Source organism: Oncorhynchus kisutch, linkage group LG20 (genome assembly GCF_002021735.2).
Source record: "Oncorhynchus kisutch isolate 150728-3 linkage group LG20, Okis_V2, whole genome shotgun sequence".
Classification (NCBI taxonomy): domain Eukaryota; kingdom Metazoa; phylum Chordata; class Actinopteri; order Salmoniformes; family Salmonidae; genus Oncorhynchus; species Oncorhynchus kisutch.
The window spans coordinates 26,800,169-26,812,526 of record NC_034193.2 but is presented as its reverse complement, the minus strand read 5'-3'; the positions used below and the strand labels follow the sequence as shown (position 1 = coordinate 26,812,526).

Genomic DNA, 12,358 nt, shown 5'->3' with positions numbered 1-12,358 from the left:
TTGTTACAAATTGAACTTGAATAAAATGAGTTGACTCTTCACATGGGATGATTCCACTGAACACCAAAAGGGGAATATTGAATGATCCCCAAGGATCCATCGTATCTCCCAAAAACATTTAACATACATCTGTAAAATTATAGTCTAGGAAGTAAAGCTTTGGTTGTCTTCCTCCCAGGCTTCCATGTCTTCTCCCTGGACCTCCTCAATGTCCACCTCTTGAACATCAGACTCTGAAGACTCATCTTCACTGTCACTTTCCAACCTTGTTGAGGATGGCTCGCTGTCAGGCTCAAAAAGCCAGAAACTTGCCTGGATGGCCACCAATTTTTCAACCCTTGTATTGGTCAGCCTGTTGCGTGCTTTGGTGTGTGTGTGTGTTCCCAAACAAGGACCAGTTGCACTCGGAGGTGGCTGATGTTAGTGGGCTTAGGAGGATGATGGAGGCAACAGGGGAAAGAGCCTCAGATCCACAAAGTCCCTTCCACCAGGTGGCTGATGAGATAAGTTGGCATGACTGCCATATTGCATCTCCATCCCAAAGCCCTTGCTTGGAAGTGTACTTTGCCAGACTGCCAAGAACCTTGCCTTCATCCAGGTCAAGGTGGCGAGACACAGTAGTGATGACACCATAGGCCTTGTTGATCTCTGCACCAGACAGGATGCTCTTGCCAGCATACTTGGGGTCCAACATGTATGCTACAGCATGTATGGGCTTCAGGCAGAAGTTGTCCCACTTTTTTCTGCATTTCAGAACTGCAGTTTCCAATCCTTGGAGCAACAGTAAAGTGGGCAGGGCCGTACGGATTTATTTTCTTACTTCTGCAAGAGTCTGAACATCAGACAGGATGGCATTGTCTCCCTCAATCCGTGCAATGGCTACTGCTATAGGTTTCAGGAATTTCAGGCTGCTTACCACTCTCTCCCAAAATACATCATCCAGGTGGATCCTCTTGATGGGGCTGTCCATATCGGCAGACTGTGATATGGCCATTTCTTGGATAGACTCCTTCCCCTCCGTGAGACTGTCAAACATGATGACAACACCGCCCCAACGGGTGTTGCTGGGCAGCTTCAATGTGGTGCTCTTATTCTTCTCACTTTACTTGGTGAGGAAGATTGCAGCTTTAACTTGATCGTTCACAAACCGAACCATTTCCTTGGCCCTCTTGTAAAGTGTATCCATTGTTTTCAGTGCCATGTCGTCCTTGAGGAGCAGATTCAATGCATGATCAGCACAGCCAATGGGTGTGATGTGAGGGTAGGACTCCTCCACGTTAGACAAAGCAGCCTTCATGTTTGCAGCAGTCTGTCACCAGTGCAAATAACTTCTGTGGTCCAAGGTCATTGATGACTGCCTTCATCTGCAATGTAGAGACCGGTGTGTCTGTTGTCCCTTGTGTCTGTGCTCTTGTAGAATACTGGTTGAGGTGTGGAGATGTAGTTAATTATTCCTTTCCCACAAACATTCGACCACCCATCAGAGATGATTGCAATACAGTCGGCTTTCTCTATGATTTGCTATACCTTCACTTGAATTTACATCCAGCAAATGAGTAGAACAAGGATGTCTGGTTTGGGTGAATGCTGGGCGAAGAACATTCTGTAATCTCTTCCAATGCACATTGCATGTGAGCATCAGAGGTTAACCCTGTTGCATACACAGCTCAAGCAAGACATTCGTCAGCATTTCTCTGACGACATTCCTCAATTGAGTCCATGAGCTGTTGCTAGCGATAACAGGCTGACTACACTGCTCGCGTCGCAAAATAATTTTATTGTGCGCACCAACGAGCGTCTGCATTGCCAAGCGTTAAAATAGAAGTCAGTTCTATTTGTGACGCAGATCACACTGCAAGTCCTGCCTCTCCCATCTCCTCATTGGTTTATAGAAGCAGATACCCACATGCCATCTCCTCATTTGTTATATGTGACTGAAAGACAAACAAAGTCAGTGGCAGTAATGCACCTAATTTTTGAAAGTTGCCAATCACAATATAAAGTCAAGAGAAGAAAAAGCCTGTAAGGAGAAGAGATGACTAGAAACGATTCGGTTGACCGTTATGTGTAGATTAATTGGTGGGGTAGAGGACCTTGTGCATTTCAGGTAAAATAACAACTCAATGTTTATATCCCAGGACAAATTAGCTAGCAACCGCAAGCTAGCTAAATAGGACAAATTACCTAGCGAGTGCAAGCCAGCTAGCTAAATTGCCATAAATGTTTAATGCTTTTCGACCTGTCCCCAAATTAATATAATTGGTTCAGAGTTTGTTTTGATATTTTTCGTGATCGCGTTTGGTGTGGGGAGACAAAATACATTTATGCACGATGGTGCACGCGCGCAGCTGGTTTGGGTTCCGTGTAAGGTGTCTGATTCATCATTTTCACCTGGAATAGAAGTGAGAGGTTGCTTGTTGTGAGCTCTGATGGAACTTTATGCACTTGGCCAGATGATTCTGCATCTTTGTTGCATTCTTCACATATGATGTGGCAAAGTAATTGCAACTGTACACAGCTTTTCCTTCTACATTGGCTGCAGTGAAATGTCTCCAGACATCAGATAGTGGCATTTTCCTGTTAAAGACTAGAATTTTTTTTAAAATTATTATTATTTTTTAAATTATATTCCACACACAGATAAATAGTTAAGCAGTTAGATTAAACAACTCCTTTGTAAGATAAATGTTTTAAAATTAAAGAAGTATGGAAACAGGTGAATTAACACTCATTTAGCAGGATCAAGCAAGCTAAAACCCACATGGTAGAAAACACCAACTAGCAGAAATTGTTACTAAGTTGTAAATGATTAAAACACACTTTGCTGTAGTCTACGATTTACTAGTTGACAAAAAAAAAAATCATGCATGTCATATAAAATATATTCACCCCTCCCAATATTGTAATCAAAACTTACCAGAAAGCATGTAGTCATTGTCTCAGACAGTGTAGTAATGTGGGCTCAATAGCATCTCATTAGTGTGCAAGATCTTCAGAATCAGCTGTACATGTGATGGAAGTATTCACTGTGCATGCAGAGGGTTGCAATTCCATTAAATTGGGGATAATTTAATCAAAATATGCCACAAGACCTAGAATTGCCTTGTGTATGGCACAAAAAACTTTTTTAAAGCAAAATTCCCCAAATTCCAGGGCTTAACTTACCATGGAAATTTTCCAACACTTTGAAATTGTTCAGACCCTTTGCAACCATATGTGTCATACAATGTTAATGAAGGATATTAGTGGATGAGGTTAAACAGGTTTAATCTCAGGCAGTTTCACCAAAGGAGAGGTGTTAACTTCATCTAGTGTCCTAACAAAAAACAAAAAAAATGTAACAGTCTGTCAGGGACCGGAATGTTAGCAGTGTCAATAGCCATATGGCTTGAGCAACAAGTCAACCCCATTGCAAAGTGAGAGCTGTCAACATCAAACAAATTCAATACCCCCTTATCTTAGCGGAGCACTTCAGGTGTGCCAAACCAAGCTTCATCCAACATAGGGCTCACCAGCCACCCTCATCCACCTCATCATTCCCCCCTTTGTTGAGTGACCGATACCTGCATACGCAACCCAACACCACCCAGGACCACAGTCACACGTTCAGCTGAGTGATGATGACACTTACCACTTAACTGCCAAACAATGGAGTCAATGTCACCTTGTTTGGAGTCTTCAATCCATTTACATGGTCAAAATAAAAGGATGGGTAAAACAGAGAAACAAAGTCAGAGAAAACGAGTGCCGCTCCCTGCTTGGAAATGTTCCACTGTTTTAGCTAGAATGTTCTCTCTGGGGCAAGAAGGCCTTGTATGCGCATGTAGTAGGTCATTATGAAAACCCTTTTTTTGTTTTTTTACCCAATCACAATGTGGCATATCAAGACAACCATCAACATTCTTCTCCCCTTCTTGCTTAACTCCAGCCGATGGTTGGGTATGATATGGCCGGAAGGCCTGTTGTGACATAGCTAGTACTGTCAGAGATGTGTCTACTTTATCCATGATAAAATTAGTCTGCCTTAAATATCATTATGTCCACAGTGTAGCTACAAAACTACCAACAGTCAGAGTAAAAATAAGAATTGTAGTAGCAGTGTGATAAAGGCAGTTTAGTAAGAGAACAATTTGCAGATATGTGCAGCACGTCATTGCTCCCCCTCTCGCTCGGCTGTGTGTGATTCTTACTAGCTGTCACTCAAATGCCGAGGGGCTGGATCTCATCGGCTAGAACTCAAATTTCTAGGGGGCTGGCCTATGTGGGGGAGATGTAGGTAAAATGGCACAGCACCTCTTCCATAAAACAGTTGCTTTCAAACGTGGGATTATGTGGCTAATTGAGGTGAGAGTAATTCAGCTCATAGATTATGCAAATATGAACTATACACAAATACATCCAGCCCAAAGCAGTGCATGCCTTTAACTACAGTATCATGATGACATAACACACAAGTGCTTGACAGAAATGTACTGCACAAAACCAGCCTAACACGTGCACACACATTGTGCACAGTACTCTCACACACACTACACTTACTTGTACCTTGTTTCATACAGTTTGCATGGAGCTGCTATATGGACAGATAATGCCTTGATTGCAAAATAATATTTTGCCAACTAAGCTCATGCCGCACTCAAACATTCACTCCTATGGCAAAATGGCTGCCTTATGTTACATCTTACTACTACAGTATGAAACAACTAGGCCTACAGCACATTCTTGTTCTGTTTTATCTTGCTTCTTTAACTTTGATTTCACAGGTGTGTTTAAGAACACTTCCCCTGCTTGCTCGTTCGCAGTCATTGTTTGCAGAGATTTTGTCTCTCCCTTGCTTGAGGAGAACCCAGGCTGTCCAAGACTAAAGTATATGCTCTGTCAACCAAAACACTTAGGGTAGTTTTCTGGGCACACCGCCAAGGCCAATACAGTGGGTGAAACAAGAATAGAGTTAGCTTTTATGACGTTGAGCTCATTCAGTGTATGGGCTCCATTCAACAGTGCGGTGCATGAATGACATTCACATTCAATGGAGCTCTCGTCTAGCAGCTGTTTTAGAAGAGTTTGGCACTTCACTGTATTGATACAAGCAGAATACATGGAATAGTGGCGTGAGAAGTTAAGACCATTTGGCCACATACTAATGATGTGTTATTCAGTTGGAATATTCTGTTGATTGCAGTTGCAGATACTTTGACAATATTGTGAAATATTACTTCCTCAATGCATTGAGTATCTGATAGATTGACTGTTCGGGGTATAGAAAACACTGAACAAGATCTACATCTTCACAGTAGGCTACCTGATCTAGTATTACTATCATGGGAACTAAACAAAGAAGGAAGCCACAAGGACTCACATATCTCCAGACTATGTAAATATGTAACAACATTAAGCACAGGCAAAATTGCCAAGGGGGGTGGGGGGGGATATTAACACTTCAAAAGCAAAATGGCAGAATGTTTAGAATTGCATGAAATGAGTTTTAAAAACATGACACAAGTGTCAGTCTTTATCCATGGTACATATATAGGGACTGGGCATAAGGTAGGCAAACTCTAACTATAATATAACTCAGTCTTCATTTTTTGTGTGTTCTTGTTCTAAATGTAAATAAATATGCATGTGTGCATCATAATACAACTCAACTGTGTCTTCATAATATTTGCCTTGAAATACCTCCATTAGTGATCGTGGCGACTTATCCTTCCACTTACACTGTGTTTTCAAAATATCCCTCCATATAACCCTCAAGAAAAGGCATAAGTCATGTCAAACTGGATGTGTCACTGCAACCTTAAAAGGTCCTAAATGAAGTCACGATTGCCCTTGATTATAAGCAATGTTGTGCTGCTATTTTTATTGACTTGGCCAAAGCTTTTGATACGGTAGACCGGGTATTCCCAAACTGGGGAAGTGGTACGCAATTAAAAATGTGAAGAACATTTTTTTTTTTGTAATTCACATTTTCAAACAGTACATTTATATTTTCCAACGTGGCTATACATTTGGGTGAGGTTTTTTTTTCTCAGCTGAGTAGCCTCGGTTTAATTGTATTTTTGGCAGTGAAACATCTAGTGTCCAGTGAAAAAAACAACACAATGTCAAATACAGGTAGCCTAGTCAAATAATTAACATCCAATCACATTAACCGTTACACTCACGGGAAACCTTCACTCTTGCGAAGACATTTAGAAATGAAACATGACCATTTGAAAAATAAGTCATGGGAGTTTGAGCCAGAATAAAGATGTATTACTACTCGAAAGTCATGTATAGCAATAGATACCATTAATAAGAAGGGGTTAGAAACATCTTATATAGTGAGCTACCAAGTAGCTAGGACATGCAAGCCCCATTCTATTGTGGAGGACTTCATTCTTCCTGCTTCCGCAGATAAGGCTGGGACAATGCTGGGGGAGAAGGCCAAAAACTATACAGACAATGACTTCATCAAACAACACTGTTTCACGACGCATCAGTGACATGGCAGGAGATGTTTTGAAACAATTCCTGCTTTGCATACAAGCTAGTGAATTATATGCGTTACAGCTGGATGAGTCAACAGACGTGGCGGGTCTGGCACAGCTCCTGGTATATGCCCGTTACATTTATGGGGGGGGGGCAATTAAGGAAGACATGTTGTCCTGGTTTGCAGAAGAGGATGAGAGGATAGTTTTAAAGTACTGGACAGCTTTGTGACGTCAAATGGACTTTGATGGTCAAAATGTGTTGGTATCTGTATTGATGGCGCAAAAGCCATGACTGGGAGACATAGTGGAGTGGTAACACGAGTGCAAACAGTTGCTCCCAACGCCACTTGGGTACACTGCAGCATCCACCGAGAGGCTCTTGCTGCCAAGGGAATACCCAACAGCTGGAAAGACGTTTTGGACACTACCGCGAAAAATGGTTAAAGCAAGGCCCCTGAACTCTTGTGTATTTTCTGCATTATGCAATACAGGCAGCGACCATGTAACACTTTTATAACATACCAGCACAGAAGTATTGACACGTTTTTTTAAATGGAGACGAGCTTAAAGTTTTTATGACCATAATTTTCAATTGTCTGACCGCTTGCATGATGACGAGTTCCTCACACAATGTTTTTTCTCGCCTGAATGATCTGAATCTAGGATTACAGGGACTCTCCGCAACTATATTCAATGTCCCGGACAAAATTGAGGCTATGATTAAGAAGTTGTAGCTCTTCTCTGTCTGCATTAACAAGGACAACACACAGGTCGTTCCATCATTGTATGATTTGTGTGTGCAAATGAATTCAAGCTTATGGACAATATCAAATGTGATATGGTGAAGCACCTGAGTGAGCTGGGTGCTCAATTACGCAGGTACTTTCCCGAAACTGACGACAAACAACTTGATTCTTTATCCATTTCATGAGCGGTGCTCAGAGTTTCTTGCCTTGGCAAATCGCGCTGTCAAGACACTGATGCCGTTTGCAACCACGTACCTATGTGAGAGTGGATTCTTGGCACTCACTAGCAAGAAACTAAACACAGGCACAGACTGTGTGTGAAAATTATTTAAGACAAACCCTCTCCAATACAACCCAACATTCTAGAGTTATGTGCATCCTTTCAAGCACACCTTTCTCATTAACCTGTGGTGAGTTAGTCACAATTTTTTATGAACAAATAAGGTTCTATATGTAAGATGGCTAAATAAAGAGCAAAATTATTTATTATTATTATTGCCCTGGTCCTATAAGAGCTCTTTGTCACTTCCCACGAGCCGAGTTGCGACAAACTCACACTCATTCTTATGTATTGTATAGTGTGTGCGCGGAAGGCTTACAATGATGGCAAAAAACAACATTTGAGAGTGCGCTGACCCTGGTGCTAGAGGGGTTACGCAGCTGGAGGTTGATGTTTGAAGGGGTACAAGACTATAAAAAGTTTGGGAACCACTGCGGTAGATCATTTCATTAGTGGGCCGGCTAAGAAGTATTGGTGTCTCTGAGGGGTCTTTGGCCTGGTTTGCTAACTACCTCTTTCAAAGAGTGCAGTGTATAAAGTCCGAACATCTGCCATCTCAGCCACTGCCTGTCACCAAGGGAGTACCCCTTGGCTCAATCCTAGGCCCCACACTCTTCTCTATTTACAACAACAACATAGCTTAAGCAGTAGGAAGTTCTCTCATCCATATGCAGATGATACAGTCTTACACTCAGAGCTTGCCCCTCCCCGGATTTTGTGTTAACAACAAAGCTTTCTTAGTGTCCAACAAGCTTTCTCTGCCCTTAACCTTGTTCTGAACACCTCCAAAACAATGTGGTTTGGTACGAAGAATGCCCCTCTCCCCACCGGTGTGATTACTACCTCTGAGGGTTTAGAGCTTGAGGTAGTGACCTCACAAGTACTTGGGAATATGGCTAGACGGTACACTGTCCTTCTCTCAGCACATATCAAAGCTGCAGGCTAAGGTTAAATCTAGACTTGATTGCCTCTACAACAGCTGTCTAACTAACCATGATTCAGATGACCACCCTACCCATGCTAGATTAAGGAGATGTAATTTATAGGTCGGCAGGTAACATCGTACCCAAACCGGTCGAGTGCAAATTGATTTTGTCCCCCCACAACAAACGCGATCACGACACACAGGTTGAAATATCAAAACAAACTCAAAACCAATTATATTAATTAGGGGACAGGTCGAAAAGCATTAAACATTTATGGCAATTTAGCTAGCTAGCTTGCTGTTGCTAGCTAATTTGTCCTGGGATATAAATGTTGAGTTATTTTACCTGATATGCACAAGGTCCTCTACGCTGCCAATTAATCCACACATAAAACTGTCAACCGAATTGTTTCTAGTCATCGCACCTCCTTCCAGGCTTTTTCTTCTTTGGACTTTATATGGAGATTGGCATCTAATAGTATTACCATGACGACGACCGACCTCAGTTCGTCTTTCAATCACCCACGTGGGTATAACCAATGAGGAGATACCCACGTGGGTATCTGCTTCTATAAACCAATGAGGAGATGGGAGAGGCAGGAGAGGCAACTTCTATTTTAGCACGCGACACGAGTGGTATGGTCAGCATGTAAGGGTGCTTTTGGGCAGCTAGATGTTCTCTACCATTCTGCCATCAGATTTGCCACCAATGCTCCTTATAGGACACATCACTGCAGTCTATACTACTCTGTAAACTGGTCATCTCTGTATACCCGTCACAAGAGCCACTGGTTGATGCTTATTTATAAAACACTCTTAGGCCTCACTAACCCTATCTGAGATACCTACTGCAGCCCTCATCATCCACATACAACACCCGTTCTGCCAGTAACATTATGTTAAAAGGTCCCCAAAGCACACACATCCCTGAGTCGCTCCTCTTTTCAATATGCTGCAGCTAGAGACTGGAAAAAAAACTAAAACCGTACAGTTTTATCCCCATCTCTTCATTCAAAGACTCAGTCATGCACACTCTTACTGAGTTGTGACTGCTTTGTGTGGTGCATTGTTGTCTCTACCTTCTTGCCCTTTGTGCGGTTGTCTGTGCCCAATGTTTGTACCATGTTTTGTGATTGTACCATGTTGCTGTCATGTTGTGTTTTTATGTGTTGCTGCCATGCTGTTGTTGTCTTAGGTCTCTCGTCATGATGTGTGTTTGTCCTATATTTTTAATCCCAGCCCCTATCCTCACAGTAGGCCTTTTGCCTTCTGGTAGGCCGTCAATGTAAATAAGAATTTGTTCTTAACTGACTTGCCTAGTTAAGTAAAGTTTTTTTTATTTTATTTTATTCTAAACTGTAGAATTGTTGGAAATTCGTTATAAATTGTATTTTTTTAATTAGGGGGAGTACCCCTGGACCCGGTCTACTGTTCATCCCTCCCACCATCTACACCACAATGTTGCCCTTAACATCAAAGTCTGAGTGAGCAGTTGATCTTTGAGCGTAACACAAAATACACACACCCACCTATATATACAGATCAGTTTAGTAGACTACAGCAGTAGACCTACTTCTCCGACAAAATCTATGCAGACAAGTTGTCTTTTAGGCAATTGAATGACATCTTTCAATATCACAGAACAGTTACTAGAACATAACTGGCAACATTAAGAAACACTCAATTACAGTGCAGTGTTTGTAGTGATGTAATTTGGTGACGTGTGTTTTTAATAGGAAAATGGCAAATGTAATTATAGAAAAATGGTTTACAAACGAAGGAAAATGACTAACTGAAATGTGTATATATTAATTCATGAAACGCGCGCGTAACTTCAAAACAGATCAATTGCTACATAATATCTAGCCTACATACCTGTTTTTCAAATGGAGAACAGCCAACGGAAGGATTGGCTATCGTCAACAAACCACATTCCCCTTCTGCTGCAGTTTGTTGAACCAGTTACCAGACGGCCAGGTGGGTTTTCTTTCGATTTTAATTCACGAATTTAAACTTCCAAGTCCTCTGAAACTGTAGCTAGAGCGAATGAAAATGCAATGAAAATGCCGTTTTGTCCAACAGCGGGAGGCAACAGGCTTCAACTGTTGTTAAATAAATCCTACTACGATATATCCTACAGTTAGGATACTGTAGTTTGTGACTTTCCCACGGTAACTTGGAAGTGGCGATGAGAAACTCCAAATACACAACCACATCGGGTGCTAAAAGCCTACCCAGTGCCCTACGATTTTGAAGTGTGGTGTGTATTTTACTTTCCAATAGCTTCAAAACTTGAAAGCCCGCCCACTCCTGCTGTTCGCGGACAAGACACTACAGCTTCTACTTCTTCTTCTATGGTATATTGGCGATCGCACAATTTTATGTGCATCCTGCCACCTACTGTGCGGGATGGAAACAGGATTCCCAAAAATGGAACAAAATACACACAAAAAAAACTACCAAAGCAATAAATAAATAAACGAACCTGGGAGGGAACCTCCACTACCAAATCTTCACTAGCATCACTTGTTTTCTCAATTATTTTAATTGCCTCCGCATAGGAGATCAATTTTCAATTGATCGCTCTAACTTTTGCCACCTCAATGTCCTTCACCCTGACAGGACACTCCAGGAGCTCAGGATCATGATTCCCACCACAATTGCAATACTGGCGTCCTTCTACACACCGTTCTTCAATATACTCTGTCCGTCTACACACACTTGAAACTTGGCTAAATCCTTTACAATTCTTAAACTGCAATGGTTTGGGGGCGAAAGCTCTTACAGAATATCTTACATAACCAAGCTTTACATGCGTAGGTATTTGCTCTTTATCACAAAACAACAGAACTGACAGACTTTCTTATTTTTCTCCATTCACCCAACAGACGCAGGGCACTAACTACACCAGGAATTTTCTTCAGGTATTCAACCTGAACATCCGTCGTCACTCCTGAGATGACTCCTTTGGCGGATGCTCTACTCCCAAGTTCAAAACACAAAACTTCTGTTGTTCGGATTCTTTTGAAGCTCACTGCAATCTTCCTTTGTTCTTCAGAAATACAATTAATCTTAATAAGACCACTCCTGGTCACTCTGAGAGACTCCACTTTTCCCAGTGCATACTTCACCATTTTCAACACCTCAAACGGGTTTCCCACATATGCATCCTTACTCAACAAACACATCCCAACAATAAGAGATTCATTATCATTCATACACGCATCCTCCACTCCAACGTTAGACAATTTCCTTTTTTGTTCCAGTTTTTGCTACTACTGTTGTCCATTCAGAACATTCGTCTTCACCAACTTTGCTCGACACGCTGCTTGATTCGAACTCAGCATCCACTTCTGCCATAGAAATTCTCTATGATGCAACTTCAAGTTGAGTCAGTTGAAAGAGGCCAATCAAGTCAGAATATTACGTCAAAGAGGGCTTGCTAGCCTATCAAGTATGCTTATGTGATTTCGTGTAACATGATGCACCCGTCCTGTCTTTTTTCAACCTTTATACTCTCTCCCTTTATATTCTGTGGACAGATGAAACTACAGTTTAGTTGTTTGGAAGGAACACACAACACTATGTGTGGAGAGAAAAAAGGCACAGCACACCAACATCAAAACCTTGTCCCAACTGTAAAGTATGGTGGAGGGGAGCATCATGGTTTGGAGCTGCTTTGCTGCCTCAGGGCCTGGACAGCTTGCTATCATCAACAGAAAAATGAATTCCCAAGTTTATCAAGACGTTTTGCAGGAGAATGTTAGGCTATGTGTCCGCCAATTGAAGCTCGACAGAAGTTGGGTGATGTAACAGGACAACGACCCAAAACACAGAAGTAGATCAACAACAAAATGGCTTCAACAGAAGAAAATATGCCTTCTGGAGTGGCCCAGTCAGAGTCCTGACCTCAACCAGATTGAGATGCTGTGGC

At 41.9% G+C, this 12,358-nt stretch overlaps 1 protein-coding gene across 3 annotated transcripts in view; it reads right to left on the bottom strand.

Annotated features, from left to right (window-relative positions):
* Nucleotides 1–10,712, bottom strand: part of svild (supervillin d) — a 112,914-nt gene extending 102,202 nt beyond the window's left edge. The window contains exon 1 of one of the 3 annotated variants that reach the window (XM_020453836.2): nt 10,300–10,712. The gene's annotated coding sequence lies outside the window, so the exon portion shown is untranslated. Of the gene's footprint in view, nt 1–3,631; nt 3,738–10,299 lie in introns of those variants that run through there. The other 2 variants (XM_020453841.2, XM_020453837.2) reach the window with 2 other exon arrangements.
* Between the last annotated feature and the right edge of the window lie 1,646 nt (nt 10,713–12,358).